Consider the following 12,754-nt stretch of genomic DNA (forward strand, 5'->3'; position numbering starts at 1 on the left):
TCTGCTACCTAATTGCTTGCATTTGCCCTTCCCCCATAGTAAGAGAAGCTTCCTTGAGTTAGGCAGACCTCAGTCCCCACACGTCCTTGAAACTCCCCCAGTGCCCAGCGCAGGGCTGCCAGCAGGAACTCGGTGAATCCCTGTGGAATGAAGGAAGGAAGGAATAAATACCTCTCCGCCCTCGTAACAAGATCTTCCTCCCTGCTGTGCTCCCTTCCTTTCCTCCACCCTTCCTTCCACCCATCCACGCATGCATCCATCCATCCATCTATCCTTCCAATAAATACAGTTGATCATCTACCCTGAGCCACTCATGGCTTTAGGTACTAGAGAAGCCATGGGGCTCCATGGACTTGACCCATGACTTTGACAAGCCACAGTCCAGCCAGGAAGACAGGCATCAATGTCCAGCTAATTACAAATAACAGCAAGTGATGGGGGGAGAAGGGCAGGTGCTGGGACCGAACAGGCCCATGTCACCTTTAGATCGGGTAGGGCTGGCCAGGGCAGGCCTCTCTGAGAGAGCGAGCACAGGCCGTGGTGGCAGCAGGGGAGAGGCCGAGGCCTGGGAGAGCCCGGGCCTTCCAGGAGCTGACAGGCAGCCAGGGGGAGGGGCGGCAGGCCCGGGCCTCTCAGGGCAGGCAGGTGATGTTGTATCATGAGTGCAGCAGGAACCCTGCCTGTGGGTGACATGCTCTTATGTGATTTTCATTTGAAGAGACCAAGGCTGGGGGCAAGGGCATGGCAATGGTATTTGGGGGCAGAGTGAAGGACAGACAAGGGGAGAGAGGGCTGAGGTTGTGGGTCAGGGCTGGGGGTGTTGGGACTGTGAGTCCTCAGTGCTCTGGGGCGAGGGGACTGCAGGTAGGGGTGGGCACCATGATCATCGCTAAGGGAAAGCGATGCGGGAGGAACAGAGGGCTGGGGCTGGCGGCTGTCTCAGAAGCCTCAACAGTCGGGCTGGGAGAAGGGGGCAAACTCATTTCTGACCAGCACCGCTAAAGGAAGATGAGGAATCGCCTGAGTCAAGTTCCCTGCTCCATCCGTATGTTAAGTGGGATGAAGGGTTCTGGAAGGCTGTGGGTCAGTGTTCAAGCCCCCACCCTGCTGTGTGACCTAGGCTAATAGCTGCACCCCTCTGAGCTCAGGCCCGTCCTCTGTGCAGAGAAGAGATGGACTTGGGAGCCCCTGAGCTCCCTTGCAGGTCCCTGGTGTTGGCCTTTTTCTTTCTTGGGCTCCCCTCACGCTTTCCTGGAACCCAGAGTCACTGCCTTCTCCCATGCACCCCCACCCCACCCCGGTTGCCACGAGGGCCCCTGGAACTCCCAGGAGGAGAAGGTGCTGCTGTCCAGTTTGGGTGGCTCTCCTCGTCCAGGCCTCATCTCCTTCCTGCAGAACAGGCCCTGAGTGGAGGCAGCGGAGAGGCCAGCATCGCCCTCTGGTGGCAGCTTCTGGGCCCACATGTCAGCGTGCCTTTTCACACTTCAGCTCAACTGTGGTATCCTTAAAGCAACTACCAACCTTCTTTTGTAGGTCATGTCCTGAGGCAGGTGTCAAGGAGGTGGGTGGTGAGGAGCAGGTGGCGGGGCAGGGCGGGGGAGGCGGAGGGATCCTTTGTGTGTGGTGCGCAGAACTCAGCCGGACCCCGTCCTGGGTGTCCTCCTCTCTGCCGTGGCAATCACCGTAAAGTAGCGCACGTGGTTGCAGTGGGGATTAACCGGCCACAGGCCCAGGGTGCCGGGCAGCCTCCATTCATAACACATGTGTGCTCAGCGCCTTCAAAGGAGCCCACCGCCTGGAGGGGCAGGCCGCTGTGTGTGGACACAGCCGCCTTGGGGTTCCACAGGCAGGGAGGGGCTCAGGTGTGGAGGGGCCCTTTTTAGTGCTGTCCCTGCAGTGCAGTGGAAGGTCCCCCTGCCCGCCTCCCCATCGTGGCTGCTCTGGGTGGAGAGACCTGGCTGTACAGGTCCCCTGCAGATACACCCTGAGTAACAGTGGCATTTCCAGGAGCCAGGGCTTCTAGGGCCTGAGGGAGAGGGGACCCGTCTGGTGCAGCAGAGACCTTGGGTGTGTGAGGTGTCCCTCACCCCTCAGGCAGCAGCTGGGCACACCTGCGTGTCCACCAACGCCAGAGTGGGCTGGCTCCTCTGGGTGTGGGGGGAAGAAGTGATCTTGCTGTCACAGGGCGAATCCAAGAGAGTCTGAGTGAGATGCTGTGGAAGGGAGCTGGGCACTGGGTGAGGGTTGGACTGGGGGATGTTTAAAGCTCCAGGCATCTGCTTGCACCACATGAGCCTCTTTAATGCCTTTGTCCACGGCTCTGCCCCTTGGCTCAGGCTGGTCTCTGACCTTTGCCCTGTGTTAGCCATCGTCCATCCTTCAAGGTCTGGCTCAAAGCCTCCTCCTCCAAGAAGCCCGCTCTGCAGAGGCAGCTGCCCAGGGAGTGTCTGAGCACCTTGCGCAAACTCGAGCTATTGTCACAGTGTTCACACATGTGCCATTTCCTGTTTCCTCCGATGGGCCCTGGACCCCTCGAGCGTGGGCTGTGCCTGGACTATTGTCTTTGGCCACCAGAGCTCTCAGCCCAGAGCTGATACCGTACCTGACGAATGCTCCGTGCTGACCTTTAGGTGCTCTTACCTCCTATGCCTGGGGAAGCGTGACTCAGACTCTTCCCGGGGAGGCGGGAGGTCAGAGAAACGGTAGGAAGGCCAGAGTAGGTTCCGGAAGGCCGGAGCAGCACGGCCGGGACAAGCACCCGATGGCGAGGAGTGTCCCCTGGTCCCACGGCTTCTCCTTGCAAACCCAGCAGCAGCCCAGCAGTTAGGAGCCTGTCTTTCAGAGCCAGATGGCTTGGGTTCAAGCCCCAGCCCTGGCACTTACCGCCTGAGTGACCTCAGGCAAGATACGGAACCTTTCTGCGCCTTCGTTTCTTCTTCCATAGAATAGAATCATAAGGGTACCGACCCGAAAACATTGCTGCCAGGATTAAATGAGTGAATATGTGAGGCTTCTCAAACTTCCTTGTGCACATAGATTGCCTGCTGACCTGGTTAAAATGCAGATTCTGCAGCTGAGACGCTGCACTTCTGACGAGCTGCGGGGGAGGCTGACGCTGCTGGACCCCCGCCTGGCAGGCGGGGAGCCCCTGGGTGTAAGGTGCTTAGTGAGGGCTGGGGGCAGTGTTGCTGGCTGATGTCACCTGGCATCTCTCGGGGAAGGCTGTGGCTTCCAGAACTTTCTGCCCTCTCCATCCTTCATGGTGCTTCGCTCTCTGGAGCCCTGGTGTTGCTGTAGCCAGTGATGTCTCTGAGGTGGGCTGTCTGGACCTCCTTGGTGTTCTGGGTCCTTAGGAGGGACAGGTGTTGGGGGCAGGCAGAGGGTGGTTTTGGGAGAGCTGAGAAGGAAACAGGAAGAGGGCTGGTGGCATGGGCTGGCTCAGAAGCCCCTCGTAGCAAGTGTCCGGGCTGTGGTGTGAGTTTCACAGCTGCAACCACACACCTCGCAGCTCCCCCGCCCCCTCCGCTCTCGCCGCCCCCCTGTTTCCTGCAGGAAAGGCACAGGTGACTTCAGCCAGAGTTCCAGTGGCGCTTCTGGGCTGGAACCACAGGCCTGAACCACATCCTCCAGATTGAAATGCCCTGTTCCATCCCCTCCAGCCGCCAGCGCGCTGGCCAGGCCTCATGTGGTCCCTGAGCCTGGGCCGGGGCTGGGGTGCGGCCGGGGTGCGGCTGCGGCTCTTCAGCGTTCTGTCAAAGACTGGGGGTGGGGAGTGGAGGGACTGAGGGCCGGGTGTGGACAGAACCCTGTTGGGGAAGCTGGGTGGTGCGTCTCAGCTCTGCCCTCACGCACTCCTGTCCCACGGTCACCTTCCACCTCCAGGGCTTGTTTCCAGGGGTCCCATGTGGTGACCTGTGGGGAGTGGTCTGGGAGCCCAAATCCCCCCCTCAGTTAGGAGTGGGCGAGGGCCTGAGGGCAGGTGCAGCCGGTCATGGTCTGAGCTCCAGTTTGAGGTCATTTCCCGGAGAGCAGCTCTGGGCCCCAAGAAGTGAGCTAGTCACAGCGGTCCTGCGGCTCTGCCCCGAGAGAGGTGACACAGCCTGGGACTCTTCGCCTTCTGCTGCTTTCGGGTTGGCTCATGAGCTCTGGGAGGCCTGTGAGGTCAAGGTCACTGGTTCAAGCCCCACGTTGGGGATGGAAGTGAACTTGCCCTCTTTTCCACTCAGGTGGCAGCCCTGCCCTTGTCTCCTTCCCTCCTAAATAGAGGGGGAGTTCAACGCCTCCTCATGCTAGGAGCCCCTCAAGGGCTGAGAAGAACCCCTCCTCCTGTGAGGGGGCAGGTGCCCAGTTTGGATGCTTGTCATCAAAGAATATACTTCCTGGAAGAACTTTCAGAATCTTGGGCCCAAACAGGGAGGCCTGGCCCCTCGGGCTCTGGCTTGCTGGCACCCTCTGGCCTTCTGTTTTGGCAGCTGCCCCTTTTTCTCTTTGAAGATCTACCTTCCTGTAAGAGGTGAGATCTTGGCCAAGCTGCAGTCCAAGTGCCCTGTCTTCTCTAGCCAGTGGTGGGGGAGGGGTGGAGGACAGCGGGGACACCTTCCACCCCATTGTAGCCAAAGAGACTCAATTCTAGTGGAATAAAGCCGGGAAACAGCTGGAGATGGAGATGGGTGCCTGGCAGGGATCTTTGCAGCTAGGCCTGGAGTCTGTGCCCCCCGAGGTCTGGTCTGCATCTGTGTCCAGAACCTGTGAACCTCTCCAGAGCCTTCTAGCTAGTTCTGTTTGGCTCAGGTTCGCCATGGGCCTTTCCTGTGGCCTGTAGCCCCGGCCCAGTGCTTACTGCAGGGAGGGACATGGGACTGCTGAGCTGATGGCCCTGCTGGGACTGAAACCCAAGCCTCTTGACTCCCAACCGGGGCTCGTGTCCCCTGGGAGGAGCCTGGGGCCTGAGAAGGGTGGTGGGGCCGAAACGCAGAAGCGAAGGGGAGAAATGAGTGTTCCCATCTACAGCCAGGTGTTGGGGGGTGGGGTGGGGGTGTCGGTGGTTTGGCTGCTGGGCAGAGTGTGAGGAAGCACAGAGAAGCTGGGCAGGTGGGAGTGCCGGCAGGGGGTCGCCCCCCGAAAAGGAACCAGGATCTGATCAACAGAGTGCACCCTGACCTGGTTCAGCTCAGCCGTGGTGGGTGTGCGGTGGGAGAACTCGAACAGGGCCGTGTCTCACTCACTCTGAAAGCGAAACCAGCCACCCACCAAACACGGGGCCTCTGCCACTCTGAGAGCTCTGGGAAGCCTGCTTGTCTCTCTCTTCACCAGCACTCAAAATGGGAGCCCGTCATCAAGTCAGATTCGAGGTCAGTCGGCCCGCAGGGACTTGCATGGGCCTTAGCAGGTGGCAGAAGTCAGGCCTTCATCCCCATGTCTAGCCAGGAGGACACTCACCTGTGACTTCCTTTCGAGAGTGCACCGGGCAGTGGGAGGCTTTGTCTGGGAGCCTCCTGCATAGCCCGGCCACCCGGCCTGGTGACAACACGGATCCTGTCCCAAGGGCCCCAGTAGAGGGATGACCATGGGGACAGCACATGCTCTTGCTGCCCTCTTGCTCAGTGTCACCCCCCATCACCAGGCTGATCAGCCATGGTAGAAGGGTAGGGCAGGGGGTGAGGTGCTGGAAATTAATGATGACGCAAGCCTTAACCTGTGAGTTAGGTTGCTGCTCCTCCCCACCAGGCAGAGGCACCTCTGCCTGTCAAGGATTTTGGCTGCAAACCACAGAACCCGGCCTGGCTACTCTCCTTACAAAAGGAGTTTGTTCAGGGCGTGCTGAAGCGCAGGAACCTCTGGCAGGCCTGGGAAAGCAGGCAGCGCCTGCGTTGGGATGTTCCGAAGCCGCTCCCCGGGATTCTCTGCCTGCTTACTTGCTTCCCTCTCTCACACTGAGGTCTGTCTGCAGCAGAGGCTTCTGATTGGGTGAGCCTGGTCACGTGCTACCAGAGAGGCCGGGGAAGCAAAGTGTGTGCCTGTTGCTCGAGACACGTCAACTCCTAACGAAGTCAACACCAAACACACAGGACAGGTTTGCACGGCTGCTGTGTGACCACAGCATGAGATAAAGAGACGTCCCCGATGGAGGGCGCCTCCTTCGCCCGCCCTGGCCCTCAGCGCCACCCCCCCTCTGAAAGCGGCCCCTTGTGGGGTTTCGTTGTGTGTTTCAGTTAGAATTAATGACCAGTATTTTCAATGAGAGGATTTCATACTTAAAAATATCTCAATGTTCTGCTCCTCTTGAAACTTTGGGATTTTCTGGCGGTTTTCTGCCATTTCTCCTGTAGGTGGGGCCCCAGTTTGCCCTGGTCCCTCCACCCCCTGCACCGGCCACCCCCACAGGCATTGTAGTGGGGGCTCCTGCCCGAACTCACTGTGAGGGAGACCGGGCTGCCCCCCTCCAGGAAAGCCACTGGCGTCGGAGACCAGCAGAGTCCGGTGGACGTCAGTTACCGGCTGCTGGTCCAGGAGTGCCATTGGCCCGTGCCGGTGGGGACGGCCCGGGAGCCTGCCCACCAACCTGAAAACATGGAAACGACGTCCAGGGAATCTCTTTTCAAGTTGGCAGTGCACCTGGGAGAGCTCACAGGTGGGCAAGGCTGCGGGCCGCCAGTGCAGGCACCTGGGCGGGAGCCCCGAGTGCCGTTCACAGGGGTTCTTCTCCACGAGCCCCCGTGGCTGGACCAGCACACCCCGAGGCTTTGCCTTGATTGGCCTGTGCACCCCCTCTGCAGGCGCGCCTTTGGCCACCGTGCCCTGGGGAGGAGACCCGTGGTCTTTGTGGCCTGTTTTAGGATCTGCCACATATTGGTGTGTCTCTCCTCTCAGGCCACCTTATTTAGGTTCTTGAGGTGGCGGCGGTGGGACTGGCATGCCAAGATGCCAGGAGTAGGGACCAGAGGAAGATTTATGGTCTCATTACATGATGCAGGGCCGGGTGGGACCCAGGTCTGGCCCACTTGGCCCCTGTGTACAGCCCAAAGCTGGCATCGCCTCTGAGAAGGGAGCTCAGGGTCCCCTGTTCTCTGAGGGTCCAGGGTCCCTGGCCACAGATTTAGGCTTGACTGGGGGTGTCATTCCAGAGCTGGTGTGGGTTTCTGACCCCATCTGCTGCTTTGCTCCAGGCAGACACTGCAGGCAGGCCGTGGCGGCAGCCAGACACAGCCACCAGAGAAGGACACTTAGTTTTTTTTCTGGTTTTTAAATAAAAACTGTAAGCAAAAAAGTGATCGAGCATAACTGCTAGATAGAAAGGAACCGCTCCCAGATGCTGGGCAAACATCACACGTCCTCTTTCCTCACTGTGACACCTAGACGGGTTTCTGAGAAAGATAACAGGTCGGGTGAAACCTGCTTGTGAATAACAAAAAGTAGAAAGATTCCTTTCTGCTCCTTTCCCACGGGAAAGGAAGAGACCGGTGCAGGTGCCGGCGGATGGTCGGGGAAGCTTCCCTGACTGTCCCGGTTCTGGACCCCGGCCCGGCTGCCGGGTTGGACTTGGGGGATGGGGGTCGGTGTGACGGGGGACAAAAGGTTTCCCTCCCTCCCTGGGCTCCCTGGTCCCACTGGCCTGGGGACGCCGGGACATTTTCAGGTGAGGGCTGGTGTTCGGGGAGCCCTGAGGGGCACTCCACCTCCCACAAGGGTCCCACACTTTTGATTTTGGTTCCAATTTTATTTATTTCCTCAAGTAGGCATTATGTTCCCATGAAATGAAGCTCAAATAGTCCAAAGGGTCGTTCTGGAGAGTTCCGCTCCCCGCTCTACCTCCCGGGTCTCCCAGCTCCGCTCCCTGATGGGAACCGCTTCAGCCAGACCTTGAGGGTTTCCTCCAGAGCTCCTTGGGGCATACACATGCCCGGTCCCGGTCACGCTCACACCCACGTGCACACGTACACACTCCCCCTCTCACATGCATGTGCGGCACACTCACACGTGCGTATGCCCTCACGCACAGAAGGCTCACCTTCACACCCATCACACTCACATGTGCGTGCTCAGACCTCGTACTCACCCCCACACGCAGTGAGGCTCACTCTCACACAAGCACACCTCACACAGCCTCACAAACACCCCCACACATGCACATGCCCTCTCACACTCACACACTCACTCACATTTACCCCCTTTACTCCCACTCCAGTGGTGGCCCGCTACACACTTTGTTCTGAACTTGTCTCCTTCCCCCCTTTTCTTGACACGGCTACATTGCGTCCCACCAGGTGGATGACCCCTAGTTAACTCACTTCCCAGCAGTCCTCTGTCCATGTGCAGTTAGGCTGCCTAGGTCTTGCTGCTGCTGTGTGAATTCCTTGCACGTGCACCTCATGCTGGGTGTATGCTTCTCTGCAGGGCGGCTCTGAGTCACGGCGCAGGAGCTGAGGCGGGTGCTGGGGACGCTGGCGGCTGCTGTCCAACGGCCTCCCTGAGAGGCGGTGGAGCCCCTGTGCGTGCAGGGCAGCAAGGGACAAGCCCCTCAAGACCGGTTTTGGTGGCAAACCTTTCAAACTTGTAATACATTGTTCCCAGCATTGTTTTCAACTTTTCTGGGAACTTTGGGGTATTAGAGCATGGGAACCTTTGATTCTTTTTCTTTTTCTTTGTTTCTTCCATCTCTGCATCTCGACACCTTCTGCCTGTCAGGTACCTTCCCAGGCTCTGGAGCCGTCTGCACGGATCGCACGCAGGCCTGGCTCTCCGGGGACGCCTGGGCAGACATGTGCATGGAAGGCCACGAGCAGAAGCTATAGCTGGTGTGTGCGTGGATCCGGCCTGGCTAGAGGTGCAGATCAGGGAAGGACTGGTTTAAATTGGGGAGCTGGCTTAGTCTGGAAAGAGTGGGTGGTAACGGGGTGACCAACTTTGTCCCAGCTTTAGCTTGGAAAGTCCTACGTCCTGGAAACCTGTTCAGGCTCTGGCAAAGTGGGACAGCTTGTCCCCTGGAGTAGTCTCAGCAAGGAACCAGAACAAGGAGTGACTTTCTACATGAACGGAACAGTGTGCACCAGATATGGGCTGCTTGGGGTGCTGGTGTGTGGGGCGGGGGGTGGGACCAAGGAGTGGGCTGCTCAGAGAGGAACATGCCAAGGTGTTCAGGTCTGCAGCCTGGGAGGCGACCGCGGCAGAGCAGAGATGGCGAGAGGGATGCTTGGAAGTGGGGGGGGGGAGGGTGAGAAAGAGGAAGTGCCACCACGGATGGCCTCATTCTGGCTTGGGGGCCGGTGGCTGGTGTGTGAAGAGTGGATGTCAGTGGAGGGGTAGGTTCAGAGCAGAGCCCTCAGGGTGCCCAGCACCCCACCTCACTCTTTCTCCTTATTCTACTCTCAGATTTCCTCCTGCCTTGTGATCTCCACTCATGTGGAGCCCCCTTCTATCTTGGGTGGGGGGTGACCAAGCTGAGGGTGGGATACAAAGTCATGTTCAGTGTCCCCTCCTGGCCAGGGACCGGGACTTGTGTCTGGTCTCCAGTGAAGCCTGGTCTACGGGGTTGGGAGTTGCTCCAGTTGCGGACTCGGCTCCCTGCTGACTGTGGAGAAGGCAGGTCCGTGCACCTGGGAGGGCTGGGCGGGGCGGCCCATGCTGCGTGAGCCACCAGGCCAGCCAGGCTGAGCGATCGAGGGAGGGAGGCCTGCAGCAGCGGGTGGCCCGGAAGGTGCTGGAGGTCTTTGTGATGGCAGAGACAGCGAGCGGTCCCTCCAAACTTCTCTGCCCTGGCTGTGGGTCTCTAGTCCTGGCCAGGCCCAGTCCCCAGCCTTCCTTATAGCTGGGTTGGTCCTGTGACTCTGAGACAGCCAATGGGATGGAAGAAGTGTTAAGGGCCACTCTGGGAAAGGGTCCTGGAGAGGCAGACACAGGCCTTTCTTTGCTCCTTCTCCCACATTCTAGCTGCAGGAATGCAAATGTGGTGGACGGAGCTTGGGCAGCTCTCTTGGGCTGTGAGGAAGGAAAGAGACTGGAGATGCTCTGGGCACCAGCCAGCCAGGGCTCAGGGTGCTGCTGACATCATGAGGCCCTCCGCCAGCCCTGGACTGCTAGCCCCTGGACTTCTTCTATGTGAGCTAGAAAGAAGCTCCTCTCTGACCTCAGGCCACCATTGTCCTCTCCTAAGACTCTGACCCCACAGCTAAGACATCACGCTAACTGGGGCACTGATGTAGGTGGGACAGGGGGAGGTGCAGTTTAGGGGGTCTGGGCTGGCAATAAGTCAAAGTGGTGACCAGGGCCCAGTGTGGGCTGGGCCTGGGCATTGATGTGGGGTCAGACTGAGGGGCCCTGGGGGGAAGAAGGAGTCTGCAGGCGGGGCATGGACCCTGAGGTCTCCCGGGAGTTGCAGTGGAGAGGAAGGGAGGGGAGAGGCAGGGGCCAGGGCTGAGGAGGGCACGGGGGCCTGGCAGCCTGGCCTGACCCCCCAAAGAGGCAGCCCTATGATGGGCAAGTGGAAGAGCCCTGGTCAGGGCAGGACATGGAACCAGGAAATGCCACTGAGTGCCTGCCCCACGGCACCTAAGAAAGTGGGGTCCCTGAGGGGGCGTTCAGTGGTGGCTGAGCAGCTGGGCCTGCACCCTCAGAAGCTGAGGGAACAGGGAAGTTGATTCACAAAGGGATCTGCAAGGACGCAGTGGGCAGGGCTGGTGGAGGGGGGCAGGGCTGTAGGGGTGAGGGGGCAGTGGGGGCAGGAGAGGCTGCTGGCAGAACGAGGGTTGACGCACTTGGGGGTTTGGGCCTGCCGGAGGGGGCTGGGTTGGCTCCCCAGAATGCCTGAGTCAGAGGTCTGGGCAGGCCTGAGGCCCCAGCCCTCAGAGAAGCTTCTGGATTCTTCTGCAGGTTTCCGCAGAGAGAGTCCGATGTGCCCTGTCCAACAGACCCCAGTTCTACCTCTGGTTGTCACGTTCTGGCCGGATGACCAGTGAGCCCCCGCTCTCTTGCCTGTGAGGTGGGAAGGCAGGGGCAGCTCCAGAGAGAGCCTTCGGGGCAGGGGCCAGCCTGTGAAAAGCCCCCGGGGAAGGGGAGCTTGGGCTGTTTGCTGAACTTGGCCTGTTTGCTGAACATGAACACAGCCTGTGCTGGTGGGAAGTTCAGAGATGACGGCCGGGCTCGCTCATGCGGATCTTTGAGGCCGAGATCTTTGAGGCCGAGAGGAGGAGTCTAGATTCTATTATGAATGCTCTGGGAACTCCTGGGAGGCGCGAAAGGGGGGCAGTGCAGTGAAATGACCTGATTTGGTTTGGGAAAGATTGTTCCCGCTGCTGAATGGGGAATAGACGGGAGGGGGTCAGGAGTGGAAACAGGGGGACCAGTCCTGGCTGAGGGGACACGATGGCAGCGGGACAGGGCTGGGGGCCATGCAAAGCACTTGAACTTCCCTGTGCACTTGCTCACCACCCTAGCCTTTGGGGCGCCTTCTGTATTAGTGAGTGACTGTCCACTGGCTGCGGACACCTCCAAACCTCAGAGGCCCCACACCCTGGAGGCTGTGTTTTTGATCATGTCCCAGCCCCGCATGGGTTGTCCAGGCTTCACACAGCGCCAGCGGATTGTTGCAGGAGAAGAGGGTTGGGGAGGGAGCAGGGAGCGAGGGGCAGAGGAGAGACACAGAGGAGGATCCAAGGAGGCCTTTTGGGCCTGGGAGGAAACTAAACCACTTCCCCCACGTCCCCCTGGCCAGGCTCAGCTCACGGAACTGCAAGGGAGCCTGGGATATGGGATCTAGCAGATGCCCCACAGGGAGCGGGGACACATTGCCACCTTCTCGCTGATGTGTCCCCTCCCTTGTAGCCCTACAGCCAAAGTTTAGGTGGAAGACTGAGCAGTGTTGAGATGCTCCAGGCCTGGAATTGTCCCCTGAGATGTCCTGGCCTGAGCCCCTCATGAAGGTGAGACACACTGGGCCTCCGGCGGGGACAATGAGTGTGTGGCCTGTCCTCTTCCCTGTCTTAGTTCCGCTGTTCCAGTGGCCTCAGACGATCCCCCCACCCCTGCCTCTGGGGACCCCAGCAGGTTAGAGTCACCTCCCTTCCCTCACCTGGCCCTACTGTGTGGCCTGCTCATAGAGATAGGCCTGTGCGTCACCTCAGGCTCCTCTGCACCCGGCCGGCCGCCAGGACACCCTGGGTGGTCAGCACGCATTTGCCGAGCAGGTGACGGGAAAGAGGGAAAGGGACAGAGGAGGAGGAGGACGCGCCCCAGGCAGGCACTCGGGACGGGCCCAGGTGGTGATAAGCACCGGCGGCCGCCTATCCCCAGCTGGGTTCCTGATGCCTGGCTTCGCCCGGGGATGGGTTTTGTTCTTTATTTGTGTTTTGAAGTTATAACTGGATTCACGTGTTTTGGGGGGCAGGAAATACGTTCTGGTGACGCAGAAGGGTCGACGGTGAAAAACGGCCTTCCTGCCCCTTCCTCACCTGGCTTTCTTTCCCAGAAGAACCAACACTCCTGCTTTCTTGAGAAGCTTCCAGAATCCGGTCTTGGCTAGTATTCACATCTTGCTGGTGGTTGTCACCCTCTCCTGCAGCCAGAAAGCCTTGCTGGGCCTGGGGGGTAGGGAGTGGGGGAGAGGGGCCCGCCGGCCTTCATTGCAGCCTGCGGTCTCCACACACCGGTCACATACCCGACATACCTAGGGCCCTAGACAGGCGCAGGACAGGCCCGCGGGCGCTGTCAGCCCTTCACCCAGCTTCCAGGGGGCCTTGACTCAGGCCTCCCAGGCGGAGGC

General features: G+C 59.6%; 1 long non-coding RNA gene across 3 annotated transcripts; it reads left to right on the top strand.

Annotated features, from left to right (window-relative positions):
* Positions 1 to 3,202: 3,202 nt before the first annotated feature.
* On the top strand, positions 3,203 to 12,565 carry LOC119060427 (uncharacterized). 3 transcript variants are annotated; one of them, XR_008390974.1, is made up of 8 exons: positions 3,203 to 3,314; positions 5,951 to 6,073; positions 6,447 to 6,631; positions 8,395 to 8,488; positions 8,686 to 8,824; positions 10,867 to 10,975; positions 11,818 to 11,915; positions 12,380 to 12,565. It is a non-coding gene; the product is annotated as an uncharacterized LOC119060427 (long non-coding RNA). The 3 variants fall into 3 exon arrangements; XR_008390972.1 differs by having other exon boundaries at positions 5,951 to 6,631; XR_008390973.1 differs by lacking the exon at positions 3,203 to 3,314 and adding an exon at positions 5,221 to 5,351 and having other exon boundaries at positions 5,951 to 6,631.
* Positions 12,566 to 12,754: the final 189 nt, after the last annotated feature.

The sequence above is a fragment of the Artibeus jamaicensis genome, unplaced genomic scaffold, assembly GCF_021234435.1.
Source record: "Artibeus jamaicensis isolate MK-2021 breed Jamaican fruit bat unplaced genomic scaffold, CSHL_Jam_final contig_233, whole genome shotgun sequence".
NCBI lineage: Eukaryota > Metazoa > Chordata > Mammalia > Chiroptera > Phyllostomidae > Artibeus > Artibeus jamaicensis.